This window comes from Pan paniscus, chromosome 15, assembly GCF_029289425.2.
Source record: "Pan paniscus chromosome 15, NHGRI_mPanPan1-v2.0_pri, whole genome shotgun sequence".
NCBI lineage: Eukaryota > Metazoa > Chordata > Mammalia > Primates > Hominidae > Pan > Pan paniscus.
Window position 1 is genome coordinate 52,362,870 of NC_073264.2, and position 15,220 is coordinate 52,378,089.

At 38.3% G+C, this 15,220-nt stretch overlaps 1 protein-coding gene across 10 annotated transcripts in view; it reads right to left on the reverse strand.

Moving 5' to 3' along the window:
- The window catches only part of TRIM9 (tripartite motif containing 9), a 266,633-nt gene that overhangs the window by 250,928 nt on the left and 485 nt on the right, over nt 1-15,220 (reverse strand). The window lies entirely within an intron of this gene.

The window sequence follows — 15,220 nt, forward strand, 5'->3', positions numbered from 1 at the left end:
TTTGAGGTCACATAGCCAATAAGAGAGGGAGGCTGGATTCAAAGATGACCTATCTCTAAAGCACATGTTCATTCTAGTAAACCAGAAGGCCTATGCCATGCTTGTTGATATGGTCACATTTTACGACAATAAATAATGTTCTCTTATTTTGATTGTTTTGAGAATTAGGGAACATATTTTGAGGGGTGAACATTGTTTCTTAAAATATTTTTGTCTACCGCTGTGCACAGTAAGTGTTCAAATGCTTGCTGAATGATTCAGTGCTGTGTGCCAGCTTCCAGGAAGGGTGGGTGGAAGGTATTAAGCCTTCTCAGATGGAATTACACTTTCATCTAGTTGCTCATAATTGCATGAGGAAGCAATATTTGAACAACTCTCTCAGGATTTGTGTGCTACCATACATTAATAAATAATGTGTATTGAGTATGTGTTATAGATATTAACTCATGTTAGCCTTACAATAAGCCAAGACTGAAGCACAGAAAGATTGGATAACTAGTCTAAGATCTCACTCTATTCGTTGACAGAGGCAAGATTCAAAGCCAAGACATTTGACTTTAGAATTCCCACTCCTAAGCACTTTACTATGCAGTTCCACTGCACTAGACTGCCTCTCAGTGAATATTTGTTATATCCCATATGATTTAGCGGGGCTGTCATCTCCTAGGACAATACTGGAGACACCAGCAGCCTATGGGCAACACAGAGAGAAGAGAGAGTTTTGATGCATGCTACTGTGCTCTGGGGCCTCCAGCCATTGGGTGAGTGGGGGCTCAAATTCAGCCTGTGCTCTGCTAGCAAAGTGCTGTGCTCTGGCCACTGTTCTTACCAAATCAGGTGCCCTGCAGGGCTGCCTCTGCCATGAGGAAAGAATGCCCTTTCCTAATTTATATGAAGGTACCATACAGGCAAAGCAGCCCTGCATGGGGATCTTACTTGGCAGGGGCAGTAAGGGGCAAATGGAGGGGACAGTGAGAAATTAATAACCTTATAGGAGAACCTCAAAAGTTGGAGAGTTCATAAAACATGATCCTCGGCTTCAGAGATTGACCTAGAATGATCCAGCACACTGTTCAACCACTAAAGACTCAAGAGTCAAGTCTTAAATAATTTAAAATGACCAGTTTATAATATATGGTTTTCCCTGAAAACTGCTTGTCTAATAAGTGTTATCCAAATTGAAAAAAGTTGGAAAGGTTATATTAATATTCCAATTTGTCTGAAAACAGAAATAATCATAACTAGAATACAGGTAGGAGTTAATTTAGGAGATTCTCATAATCCTGCATTGGATTATATGGGCAAGCCTGAATTTGAAAACAAACAAACAAACATAAAACTTTAGCAAACCATGATTATTTATTAAGACTACCATTATTATTTAACTGTTGCAAATTTTCTGCCTTGGTACATTCCTTGAACATCAGCCATTAAATGTGTACATCTGTTAGATATCAAATGTTAATGTAATAAGAGTCAAATATGTAAACAGCTTGTGGTCATGAAGTTCACTTCAAAACAACGCTGAAATTCAAATAACAGAATAATGAAGCAAAGAAACAGTTGGGAACATGTAACTTATCTAGAACTGTTTCTAGCTAGGACAAGGTTCTTCAAGGTGTTCTTCTACTGTCCTATCCATCAGATGCCTGATTCCTGACTACAATTTTCTTTTTTTTTTTTCTCTCTTTTTTTTTTTTAATTATTATTATACTTTAAGTTTTAGGGTATATGTGCACAATGTGCCGGTTAGTTACATATGTAAACATGTGCCATGCTGGTGTGCTCACCCATTAACTCGTCATTTAGCATTAGGTATATCTCCTAATGCTATCCCTCCTCCCTCCCCCCACCCCATAACAGTCCCCAGAGTGTGATGTTCCCCTTCCTGTGTCCATGTGTTCTCATTGTTCAATTCCCATCTATGAGTAAGAATATGTGGTGTTTGGTTTTTTGTCCCTGCGACAGTTTACTGAGAATGATGGTTTCCAATTTCATTCATGTCCCTACAAGGGACATGAACTCATCATTTTTTATGGCCACATAGTATTCCATGGTGTATATGTGCCACATTTTCTTAATCCAGTCTATCATTGTTGGACATTTGGGTTGGTTCCAAGTCTTTGTTATTATGAATAGTGCAGCAATAAACATTTGAGGCAGGCACCATTGCAGAATCTATCTTTAAAAGTTTCTTTCACTGTGTATTTCATGAATAAAGTGAAATGACTAATTAAAAATGATCAAACTCCCACTATGCAATGAGAACTTAAAGTCTATTAAAGTTTTAATTTGACTAACACAAACATACACCTGCATGGTAGTTGATACTTTTTAAATCTCCCTTCTCCCTATGTATTGTTTGTATCTGACTTAACATTATACTCTCTCAGAGGTTATTGTGTTCTAACTCAATGGACAACTCTTTAGAAAGCATCACTCTTTTGTCCTGAGGAAAGCCTGGTTATTTGGTTGGAAAAGGCCAATTTTTAGGGAGGGCCATCTGAAAAAAAGAAGTCACTTATAGGAGATAAATCCTTCCCTTGCACTTCTCAGTTTCATTTCTTATCAGAGCATGCCCAACTATAGCTACATCCTTACAGCTCTTCTTTTAAAAGCATTATTACTTACTCTTTGTAAATGACAAAAGTATCATAGACATGTGAGATATTAGGTTAGTAAGGGGATGATGAGGATGATGTTGATAAAGTCAGAAAGCATTTATTGAACTCTTGTGATGGTGTGGATCAAGCAATGGGTTAATTTACATGCATTATTTAATTTTTAAACAAATATGTATGGAGCACCGACTGTAAGACTGGCACACTTCTAGGCATTAGAAGTGATGAACGAGACAAAGTCCTCATGGAACTGACATACTAGTGGAGGAGGGCAACAATAATCAAAATTAGTAAACAATTACCGTTATCCCTCAGGATATGCATGGGATTTGTTTCAGGACTCCCTCAATACCAAAATCCTCGCATACTCAAGTCCCACAGTCAACCCTGTGGAAGCTGGCCCTCCATGTATGCAGGTTTTACACCTTGCGAATAGTGAGTGTATTTGGTTGAAAAAAATCCATATATGTGTGGACCCACGCAGTTCAGACCCGTGTTATTCAAGAGTCAACTGTATATAATAAAATACCGGGTAGTAATAAGTGTTATGAATTTTAAAGAATGGATAAAGTAATGAAAGGAGTAGTCGGAGAACTCTGAGGAGGTAAAATTTAGGTAGAGACTTGAATGAAGTGAGCAAATGACCCATGAAAACATATAGGGAAAAACATTCCAGGCACAGAGAAGAGCAGGTGGAAAGGCTGAGCTGGGAGTGGCTTAGAAAGTCTGAAGAACAAGGAGGCCACTGGATGGAGCAGAGTGAGGAAGGGAGACATTGAAAACAAACACGATCAGCATGGTAGTTACTTGCTAGATCAGGTTCTGCTATATCTTAAATTTCTAAGTCTGATGGGAAGCCACTGGAGAATTTTGAGCTGTGAAATAACATGATCTGGCAGAAAGGATCATTCTTTGTGTGCTAACTCATTTACTTCTTTAAGCAAACTTACGAGGTGGATCCATCATTTCTGTATAACAGATGAGGAAACTGAGGATTGGAAAGAGTAAGTAGGTAGTGAAATCAAGATTGGAAAGCTGTTCCATCTGACTCTGGAACCAGATGCTTGACCACCAGACTTAAACTAGCATGACCATCAAAATGGAGCTGTTAGGTTTAGTAGCCAGTTTCCACGATGGCCTTCAGTGATTTATGTCTGCTTGCATCATACGCTTGTGTGGTCTTCTCCCACATTAAAAACGTGTAATTGTTCAGACCAATAGGACTGATGGCAAGTGGCTTCTAAGGCTAGGCCATAAAAGACATTGCAACTTCTGCCTTGCTCTCTCAGATGGCTTGCTCTGGAGGAAGCCAATCATGAAGTCCTCAAGCAATCCTGAGAGAGAGGCCTAGGAGGAAAGGTGCTGAAGCTTCCCACCAACAGCTCCCACTGATTTGCCAGTAGTATGAGATCCACTTTGGAAGTGGATCCTCTAGCCTCAGTAAAGCCTTCACATAACTGCATCCTGACTGACATCTTGGCAACAACCTAATAAAACACTTCAAGCCAGAACCACCAGAAATTAAGCCACTCCTGACTCACTGACACACAGAAAGTGTGAGAGATAATGTTTACTATTGCTTTAAGTTACTAAATCTTGAGAGAATTTGAGGCAGCAATAGATAACTAATATATTAAGCTTTTGTAAAAACAGATGGCCCTTATACTATTGGGTCCAAATATTATATACAATGGGAATACTAAAAATCTAAAGCATATTGACTTGTTGCCTTTTTTTAAATGATTAAGTGGTCATTTTCTATACTTATTGAATTTCTAAGACATCTATAATTAATATATGTAACTATAAATTAATATGCAATGTTGTTCTTTATTAACTGCTAATAATCATGGACAGGGAAACAGTACTATCCATGGCCAGATGTGCTCAGATAATGATCCCTGTCCTGGTCCAGTTCAAGCATTTCTTATCTTGGCTCTGCATCATTTATCATCCACTTCTATGCCTCAGGCCATCTGCATGGGAAGAGCTGCTACTTGTGCCAGAGATTTTAATGCTATGTGCACACAATGCTCGTTCTCCTGAAACTGATCAGACTTCATAATTTAATTTTGATGTCTATAACTTTAGTTTTCTTCCTGCTTTTTTGACAATTACAATCACACATATTAAACTAATCTTGAGCTCCAAATCCCTGTAACTTGCCACATAATTACAGCAGTGATTTAGTAACCTTTCAGATGGCCAAATGTTGTTTATATACTTTAATTCAGGGTTTTAAATGATAAGATCCGTTTTGACAGCTAGATTTTTCTCTAGTTACGTTTAAAAAATTTATGCATGAACAAGAACATTATAAAATATTTAAAGCTTCTTTGAAGTTAAATTTTAAAGCCAATCTCATAAATTCAAAATGACCCTTACTTTTGCCTTTCTGCATCTAGATGGGAGAGGACTAGTCAATAATCCTCATCTTGGCCTATGGAGCTGTGAGATTGTCTGAAGAGCCATGTCCTTTTGTGATGACACATGGCGTCATACTTCTCCAGTTGTGTTTTGTTTCCAGTTTTAGCGATAGTCTTTTGCTGCCACTAACTATATATATGAAAGGATTTCTTTTCCAAGCTGATATACAAAAGGCTTTCCCCTTTCAGGATATCAGTGATACTGTTTACTACAATATCTGTGAGATAATATCTTTTCTCTTATTCATCTGTAATTATAAACATACATGAAGATTTTTTCGCATACATGTTGGAAAAAGGTCCCACTTTTCAGTTCATTCCATGTGATAAAGTACCTAGAGTAGGGTTCCAGAGTGTATGAACTTTTTTTTTAAATTTGAGACAGGGTCTCACTCTGTCATCCAGATTGGAATGCAGTGGCATGATCTCGGCTCACTGCAACCTCTGCCTCCCAGGCTCAAGTGATTCTCCTGCCTCAGCCTCCCGAGTAGCTGGGATAACAGGCACACACCACTACCACCCAGCTAATTTTTGTATTTTTAGTAGAGATGGGGTTTCACTATGTTGGCCAGGCTGGTCTTCAACTCCTGACCTCAAATGATTCGCCTGCCTCAGCCTCCCAAAGTGCTGGGATTACAGGCATGAGCCACCGCGCCTGGCCTGTATGAACCATATTTCTAATTCTTAAAATATATTGCCAAATTATTTCCAAAAGTGCTGTTCTGATTTATTAGGCTAATAGTCATGTTTTGTTTGATGACTAGTGTTCCAAGTATCGGTTACCTTCTAAATTTTAAAAACTTAAAAGGTAAAAGAAATCTATACTTGCCATTTATGTTTATGTTATAAATATACAGAAAAATTTCATTACATTGACTTTATATATGTATGTATATATGACTTAATATATGTGTCGGTGTGTCTGTGTGTGTATACATACAGAGACATTGATGTCTGTTGAGTTAAGCACATAGAACTTCTATGTTTTTATGTAATCTTGGTGTCTCTAACTCTTTGGGCTATAGATTTAATTGGCCTGCAGAATCTGGTAATACCAATGACCTATAGGTACTGAAGAAACAATGATAAACATGATAGACACAGTTCATAATCTGGAGTCACAATCCTGTGGGGGAGACACAAGTAAGTAGGCAAATACAATACAGTATACTAAATGTGAAGTTAGAAGTTCAGGGTTCAGAGTGTGTACCAGGGAAGACATCATACCCAAACTAATTGGCTTAGGAAAGACTTTCTGAAGAAAGGGATACATAGGTAAAATCTGAAGATTGAATAGTTATGTGGCAATGAAGCAGGGCAGTTGGGGAATGAGGGGAGCAGTATACCTTCCACAAAAACCTAGAAGAGAAAATATAGCTTGGTCAAGGTACTGTAAGAAACCTAGTATGGCTTTATCAGACAGTACAAAAGAGGTCAAAAACTGAGGCTTGGTCATTAGAAAAGGCCAGATACAGTATGATTTTGGAGACTATATTAAGAAAGTTGAACTTTATGCTAAGGATAATAGAAAGCATGTTACCTAGCCATTAAACAGTTTTAAGTAGGGGATGACATGGTCAGCCTTGTGTTTCAGGAATACCACTTTGGTTTTAGACAGGAAAATATACTTGGTGAGCTGGGAGGATGCAAGTATAAAAGCATTGAGACTAGTTAAGAACCTTGCATGTTGTAATAATCCACATGAGACAAGATGATGGCTTGGGTTGGGCTTCCAGATGGCAGTGTAGACCCATCCCAGCAAAACAAGCATAATTGGTTGTATGAGTTTGCTGGGGCTGCCATAACAAAGTACCAAAAACTGGGTGGCTTAAACAATAGAAATTTGCTTTCTCATGGTTCTGAAGGCTAGAAGTTTGAAATCAAGATTTTGACAGGGTTGGTTTCTTCTGTGGTGTTTCTTTTTGGCTTGTAGATGGCAATCTTCTCCTTGTGTCTTCACATGGTCTTCCCTCTGTACTGTACAAGTCTGTTTTCTAATTTCCTCTTCTTACAAGGATACCAGTCATTCTGGATTAGGGCTCACCCTAATGACCTCATTTTAACTTACTTGACTCTTTACAGACCCTATCTCAAAATACAGTTACACTATGAGTTACTAGAGGTTAGGACTTCAACACATGAATTTGGAGGGGGCACACAACTTCATCCCATAATACTGTTGAAAACTATAAAAACAAAAACAACCATCTAAAGTCTGTGGAAATTGTCCTAAGGGCATACAGCAAATGAAGAAGCATTCTTTTTTTTCAAGAAAATCCACTAAAACTGAGTAAGGACAGTAACAGTCTATGGCGTCTGAGCCATACACTCGATTCCTACCCATCTTCCTCACCCCCTGAGCTCATCTTGGTCAAAACTCTACTCTGGGTGAGTGTGACCAAGAACATAGGGCTCCCTGTCTCCTCAACTCTCAATCAAGAGAGGCAATATCTCACCAGGAGGAAAACGCCACCAGCATTTTTCATCCATTCCAACTCTGAGTTGCAGAGGCTAAATTCCTGGTGAGTGTGGCCCCATACAGGGGACAAAAGTTCTATGCCAGGTGCAGCAGAGTGAGAACACTGGGAACTCCAATCACCCTTAACCCAGCTTGCTCATATGGCAGAGGTTCCACTTCAGAAGCAAGTCAAGAAGATCAGAGCCTCCTGTTCTACCCAGTGCCCAGAATAATAACTAAGCAATTTTGCCCATGAGGAGACGCAGCCCATAAAAACAGAGAGCCCTGAAGCTCTCCCCAGAGGACTTACCTTTATTTGAAACAGAGTGTGGGTGATGGTCAAGCCTCGGGTTGCTCTAAAAAAAACAATAGTTTCCTGTAATAAAAAGCAACAAGCTAAACCATAAGCTAGCTAGTTTGCCAGAGAGAACCAGGGAAGGAGACAACTAAGAAGAGCCCTCTTGAGGTTAGAGGAAACCTCCAAGACTGGCCTCAAAAACTACCAATGCCTGAATTTTATTGGATTAGACTGTGGAGCAATTTATGCCCCAGGGGGTATCTTCTTAAACAGAGAAATCATCCTACACTTAGTGTAGCACAACAGCTAGAGGTAACACCAAATGAGATAGAAAGTTTAACAGAGAGATCAAGGAAAGAGACAGTCAAAGAGAGCCTTGCTAGAACCACTGATATCCCCTGGTGACGGTGCACATGTCCAAGGCTGCACTCTCTGAGAAATGGGAGCAGAGGCCTTCCGCTACTGGAGAAATAGACTTCACCAAAATAGCCTAGCCAAGTCACTAAACAAACCACAATCAAATAAAAACAAAAGACAAGTCCAAACCATATAGAGGGAATCAGTACTCAGAATTGCTATAATGTATTACCTAAAATGTCCAGTTTTCAATGAAAAAATTGTCATGCAGCGAAATAGCAAAGTATGACCCATAGATCAGAGAAAAAAGTAGGCAACAGAAACTACCTGTGACAGAGCCAAAATGTCAGATTTAACAAAGATATCAAAGCATTCATTATAAACATATTCAACAAACTTAAATAAATCGTGCTTAAAGAACTTAAAGGAAGGTATGATGACAATGTTGCATCAAAAAGAGAATATCAATAAATAGAAATTATTTTTAAGAAGCACCAAATGGAATGTCTAGAGTTAAAAAGTACAACAACTGTAATAAAAAAAATCACTACAGGCGCTCACCAGTAATTTGGAGGCAGAAGAAAGAATCTGTAAACTTGAGATAGATTCACAGAGATTATGCAATCAGAAGAATGGAAGAAAAAAGAATAAAGAAAAATGAGCAATAAATGTGGGACACCATTTAGTTTACCAACATATGCTTAACGAGATTACCAGAAGGAAAGGAGGGAGAAAGGAGCAAAAAATACATGGATTTGAAGAAATAATGACTGAAACCTTCATATTTTCCAGAAAACATTAATCTAAATGTACAAGAAGTTCAACAAATGCCAATAGGACAAAGGCAAAGAGCTCCACACCCAGATACATCATAGTAAAAATGCTAACAAAGACAAAAAAAAAAACCCGAATGCAGCCACAGAAAAACAACTTGTCACGTACAAGTGAACCTTGATAAGATTATTAGATACGTCTCATCAGAAATAATGGAGATCAGAAGACAGTGGATGACATACTCAAAGCACTGGAAGAAAAAACTATACACCAAATATCTTATATAGAACAAAACCATCTTTCAAAAATGAAGGTTAAATGAAGACATTCCCAGATAAACATAAACTGAGAAAAGTGGTTGCAAACAGATCTTCCTTATAAGAAATACTAAAGGAAGCTTCTCAAGTTAAAAGTAAGTGTGCCTAGATGGTAATTTAAAGCCACAAGAAAAACAAAGAGAATGGGCAAAGGTGATTATGTAATTATAAAAGGCAGTATAAATGTATATTTATTTTCCTTTTGTCTCTTAGCTGATTTAAAAAACAATTGTATAAAACAATTTTTTACAATTGCATTGTTAGGCCTATAACATACAGAAATGTAATATAATTAACAACAACAGCATAAAGGTGGTGGGTGGGAGCAAAGTTGTATTGGAGGAAGGAAATTATACCAGATGATAATTTAAATCCACAGGAACAAATGAAGATAACCAAAAATGATAATATGAATATTAATATAATAAACACTAAATATATACTTGTTCTTGTTTCTTTCCTCAGCTTCTTTATTAAACATAAAAGTACATAAATTAATAATTATAACAATATATTACTGAATTTATAACATAGATACAATATATAACAATAACACAAAAAGTAGAAAGAGTAAACAGTTACATAGGAGTAATGTTTCTGTATCCCACTAGAATTAAGTTAGTATAAATCTGAAGTAGATTCTGATAAATTAATATATATAGTAAACTTTAAAGAAAATGCTAAAAAAAACTTTCAAAATATACACTATAAGAAATTCTTATAGGATTAAATGTTATACTAGAAAGTGTTTATTGTAAAAGACAGCAGTAAAGGAGGAATAGAGGAATGAAGTAGTCATAAAACATATAGAAAACATAAAGTAAAATGACAGAAATCCAACCATATTAACAATAACATGCCGGTTGTGGTAGTTAATGCCTGTAATCCCAGCACTTTAGGAGGCTGAGGCAGGCAGATCACTTGAGGTCAGGAGTTCAAGACCAGCCTGGCCAACATGGTGAAACCCCATCTCTCTAAAAATACAAAAATTAGCTCTGCATAGTGGCGCATGCCTGTAGTCCCTGCTACTTGGGAGGCTGAGACAGGAGAATTGCTTGAACCCGTGAGGCAGAGGTTGCAGTGAGCTGAGATTGCACCACTGCACTCTAGCCTGGGTGACAGAGCAAGACTCTTTCTCAAAAAAGCCAAACAAACAAAAAAACCAATAACATTACCAGTAAGTGGAGTGTCCAGGCACTCCATCCCGGACAACAGAATGAGACCCTGTCCCCCACCAAAAAAGAAAAAAAAAAAAGCAAATGGATTAAATATGTAATCAATCAAAGGGCAAACATTGTTAGACTAGGTAGAAAGAAATAAAAACAAAAACAAAACCCCTCAAGGTCTAGTTATATGCTGTCTACAGGAGACACACTTTTCAGATTAAAAAATACAAATGGTTGAAAGTAAAAGGATGGAAAAGATATATCATACAAATAGCAGCAATAAGAAAGCTGAAGTGGTTATGCTAATATCAGGCAAAATGAATATAAAACCAATAAAAAATTCTAGGTGTAAAGAAGGAAATTTTATGATGAGAAGGGTCAATCCTCAGGAATATATAACAATTATAAAGATATATGTCAGAGCCCCAAAATACATGAAACACAAACTTTCAGAATGAAGAGCAAAATAGACAATTCAACAATATTTGGAGAACTTCAATACTCCACTTTCAACAATGGACAGAACAAGTAGGCAGAATATCAACAAGAAACTAGAAGACTTGAACAACACTATACACCAATCAGACCTAACAGACATCTAACTATAGAACACCCAGTGATGGAAGAATGCAAATTCTTCTCAAGTGATGGAATATTCTCTGGGATAGGCCATATACCAGGCCATAAAACAAATCTCAATAAATTTTAAAAAGATTGAAATCATACAAGGTATGTTCTCTGAACACAATAGAATGAAATGAGAAATTAATAACAAAAATAAATTTGGGAATTCACAAACGTGAAAATGAAAAACACACTCCTAAATAGCCAATTGACTAAAAAGGGTATCAAAAGAGAAAATTAGTATATGCTTTGAGATGAATGAAATGATGACACAACATAACAAAAGTTATGGGATACAGCTAAAGCAGGGTTGGGAAATTTAGAGCTTAAACACATACGTTAAAAAAAGAAGAAAGATCTCAAATCAATAATCATAACTTTCATCTTAAAACAATCAGGGTAAAAGGGGGCATAAACCCAAAGCATAAAGAAGAAAGGAAATAATCAAGAAGAGAATAGAAAAATGGTAGAGAAAACCAACAAAACTAAAAGTTGGTGCTTTGGAAAGGTCAACAAAATTGAGAAACCTTTAGCTATACTGACTTTGTTTTGTGTTGCTATAACAGAAGGCTGGGTAATTTATAAACAAAATAGGTCATGATTATTAGCTCGTGGTGCAAATGGCTGGGAAGCTCAAGGGCATGGCCCTGGCTTCTGGTGAGGTCTTCTGTGCTGGGTCATAACATGGCACAGAAGGTCAAAAGGGAAGCGGACAAGTGCAAAGAGAGAAAACCTAAGGGGTATCCTGGCTTTATAACGACCCATTCTCAAGGTAACTAATCCATTCCCAAGAGAACTAATCCAGTCTCATCAGAGTGAGAACTCACTCACTATGAGAACAACACCAGGGCCAGCATTGAGGCTATCACCTTTACTTGGGAGGCTGAACTGGAGGAGCACTTGAGACCAGGAGTTTGAGGTTGTAGTGAGTCATGATTGCACCATCTCTCCCCAGCCTGAGTGACAGAGAGATACCCTATATATTTTTTTAAAAAAAGAACAGCACCAAGCCATTCACGAGATCCACCCCCTTTATTCAAATCCCTCCCAATAGGCCCCACCTCCCAACACCATCACATGGGGAATCAAATTTCAACATGAGTTTTGATGGAGACAAACTCAAACCATATCCAAACCATAACACTGACCAATAAATAAAAGAAAGAAGACTCAAATTACTGAAACCAGCAATAAAGAGAGGACATTAATATCAATGTTACAGATATAAAAAGGATTATAATACTATGAACAACGTTAGGCCAACAAATTAGACAACTTACATGAAATGGACGTATTCCTAGAAAGATGCAAACTACCACAACCAACTCAAGAAGAAATAGAAAATCATAGTAGACTTATAACAAGAGATTGAATTAGTAATTTAAAAGCTACCTACAAAGGAAAGCCCAGGCCTAGGTGACTTCACTGCTAGACTCTATCAGACAGTTAAAGAAGAGTTAATACAAATTCTTCACAAACACTTCCAAAAAATAGAAAAGGAGGGAACACTTCCCAGCTTATTTTACGAGGCCAGTTATATCCTGATAGCAAAACCAAAGACATTACAAGAAAACTACAGACCAATATCTCTAAGGAATATAGACGTAAAAATATGCAACAAAATACTAGCAAACTGAATGTGGCAACATATAAAAAGAATTATACACCATGGCTAAGTGGGATTTATACCAAGAATGCAAGGTTGATTTCATGTCCCAAAATCAATCAATGTAATACACTGTATCTTTGGGAGGCTGAGGCAGGCAGATTATGAGGTCAAGAGAAAGAGACCATCCTGGCCAACATGGTGAAACCCCGTCTCTACTAAAAATATAAAAATTACCTGGGCGTGGTGGCACCTGCCTGTAATCCCAGCTACTCGGGAGGCTGAGGCAAGAGAATTGCTTGAATCCAGGAGGCGGAGGTTGCAGTGCGCTGAGATCACACCACTGCACTCTAGCCTAATGACAGAGCAAGACTCCGTCTCAAAAAAAAAAAAAAAACGAAAAAAACCACACCATATCAATAGAGTAAAGGACAAAAACCACATGGTCATTTCAATAAATGCAGAAAAAGGATTTGTCAAAATTCAACACTTCTTCAAGATAAAAACAGACGACCTTCTAGGAATAGAAGGAAACTTCCTCACCTGTATAAAAGGCAACTATTTAGAATTCACATTAACATCATACTTAGTGGTAAAAGACAATGCTTTTCTCCTAAGAACAGGAACAAGATAAGTATGTTTGGCCACTCTTGCCATTTCTATTCAACATTGTAATGGAGGTCTAGTGTCTTAGCTTGGGCTGCCATAATAAAATATCATAGACTGGGTGGCTTAAACAATATAAATTTATTTTCTCACAAATTTAGGAAGTTCTCATTGTACTCAAGGCAAGAAAACTCTGGACTAGGGTGTTGGCTGTTGAGATGGAAATTGGTGGTCAGATTCAGGATACGTTTTGAAGGTAACGTTTACAAGATTTGCTCATAGGTTACAAGAGGAGAAGGTGAAGAGAGAGAACAATAAAGAATTAACACGTACATGTTTGGCTAGAGAAACCTGGTGAACCTCGGGGCTCTTTAGTGGATGGAAGACCAGCAGAGGAAGAATCAAGAATTATCTTTTTTGGCTGTTTGATGTTTGAGCTTCTGAACCCCCAAAATCTGAGACAGGTCTCAGTCAATTTAGGAAGTTTATTTTGCCAAAATTAAGAATGCGTGCCCATGACATAGCCTGAGGAGGTGCTGAGGACATGTGCCTAAGGTGGGTGGAGCACAGCTTGATTTTATATTATATATTTTAGGGAGACATGAGACATCAATCAACATATGTAAGATGAACATTGTATTGGCCTGGAAAGGTGGGACAACTCAAAGCAAAGGCGGGACAAACTCGAAGCCAGGAAGGGGCTTCCAGGTCATAGGTGGGTAAGAGACAAATGGTGGCATTCTTCTAAGTTTCTGATTAGCCTTCCAAAGGAGGCAATCAGATATGCATTTATCTCAGTGAGAAGACGGATGAGAGGCAGGTTTGCCCTAAGCAGTTCCCAGCTTGACTTTTCCCTTTAGCTTAATGATTTTGGGGCCCCAAGATTTCTTTTCCTTTCACCAGCTATTACATACCCAAGAGATGCTTAGCAAGGAGTTGAATACATATGCCTGTAGTTCCCAGAAGGATCAGAGTCTGAATGATATACAGTTGAATACATATGCCTGTAGTTCCCAGAAAGATCAGAGTCTGAATGATATACAGTTGAATACATATGCCTGTAGTTCCCAGAAAGATAAGAGCCTGATGATATGAACAGAAAGGTGGCGGGAGATGGGGGGCAGGGGGCAGTAAAGCATCCTGGGGATGCCGATGTCCGGAAGTAAAGGAGGACCAGCCAAGAAGTTTGAGAAGAATCAGCTAGTGTAGGACGGAAAAAAAAGCGAGCTGCCCAGACAGCAAGATAGTAAAGTGTTTCAAGGGTGTGGTAGAATGGGGCTAGGAGTCATGCTAGATGCATTGAGAAGAAACAATTGGGATTTATCTTGCTGGTCGCTGGTGTCCTTGAGAGGGCTATTCAGTGGAGGGGTGGGGAATGGGACCAACTGGGGTTAGTTAAGTTGAAAAGGTGAGGTAAGATAGTGGCAACTATTTCCTTGAGACTTAGTCTCTCTCTATAGCCCAGATTGGAGTGCAGTGGAATGATCTCGGTTCACTGCAACCTCCGCCTCCCGGGTTCAAGCGATTCTCCTGCCTCAGCCTCCTGAGTAGCTGGGACTACAGGCGCCTGCCACCACGCCTGGCTAATTTTTGTATTTTTAGTAGAGACGGGGTTTCACTATGTTGGTCAGGCTGGTCACAAACTCCTGACCTCAAGTGATCCGCCTGCCTTGGCCTCCCTGTTTTGCTAGGATTACAGGCGTGAGCCACCGCACCTGCAACTATTTTCATTTGACTGATGGGGCAGTGCACATTTTGGTTTGCATTTGTATTTACGAATGTTTGAGAGAAAAAACTCAAATATGTTACAAGCCTATGTGTCTGGTTCCATTTTGAAGTACTGACCTAGGATCTCTGTAACTACTGAATTTTTTTTGAGAGATAACATTCACCTGAAAGTGCATAAAGTGCACTGTCTTAAAATGTACAGCTTGATCCTTTAAAAAAAAAATATATACGTACGCCCA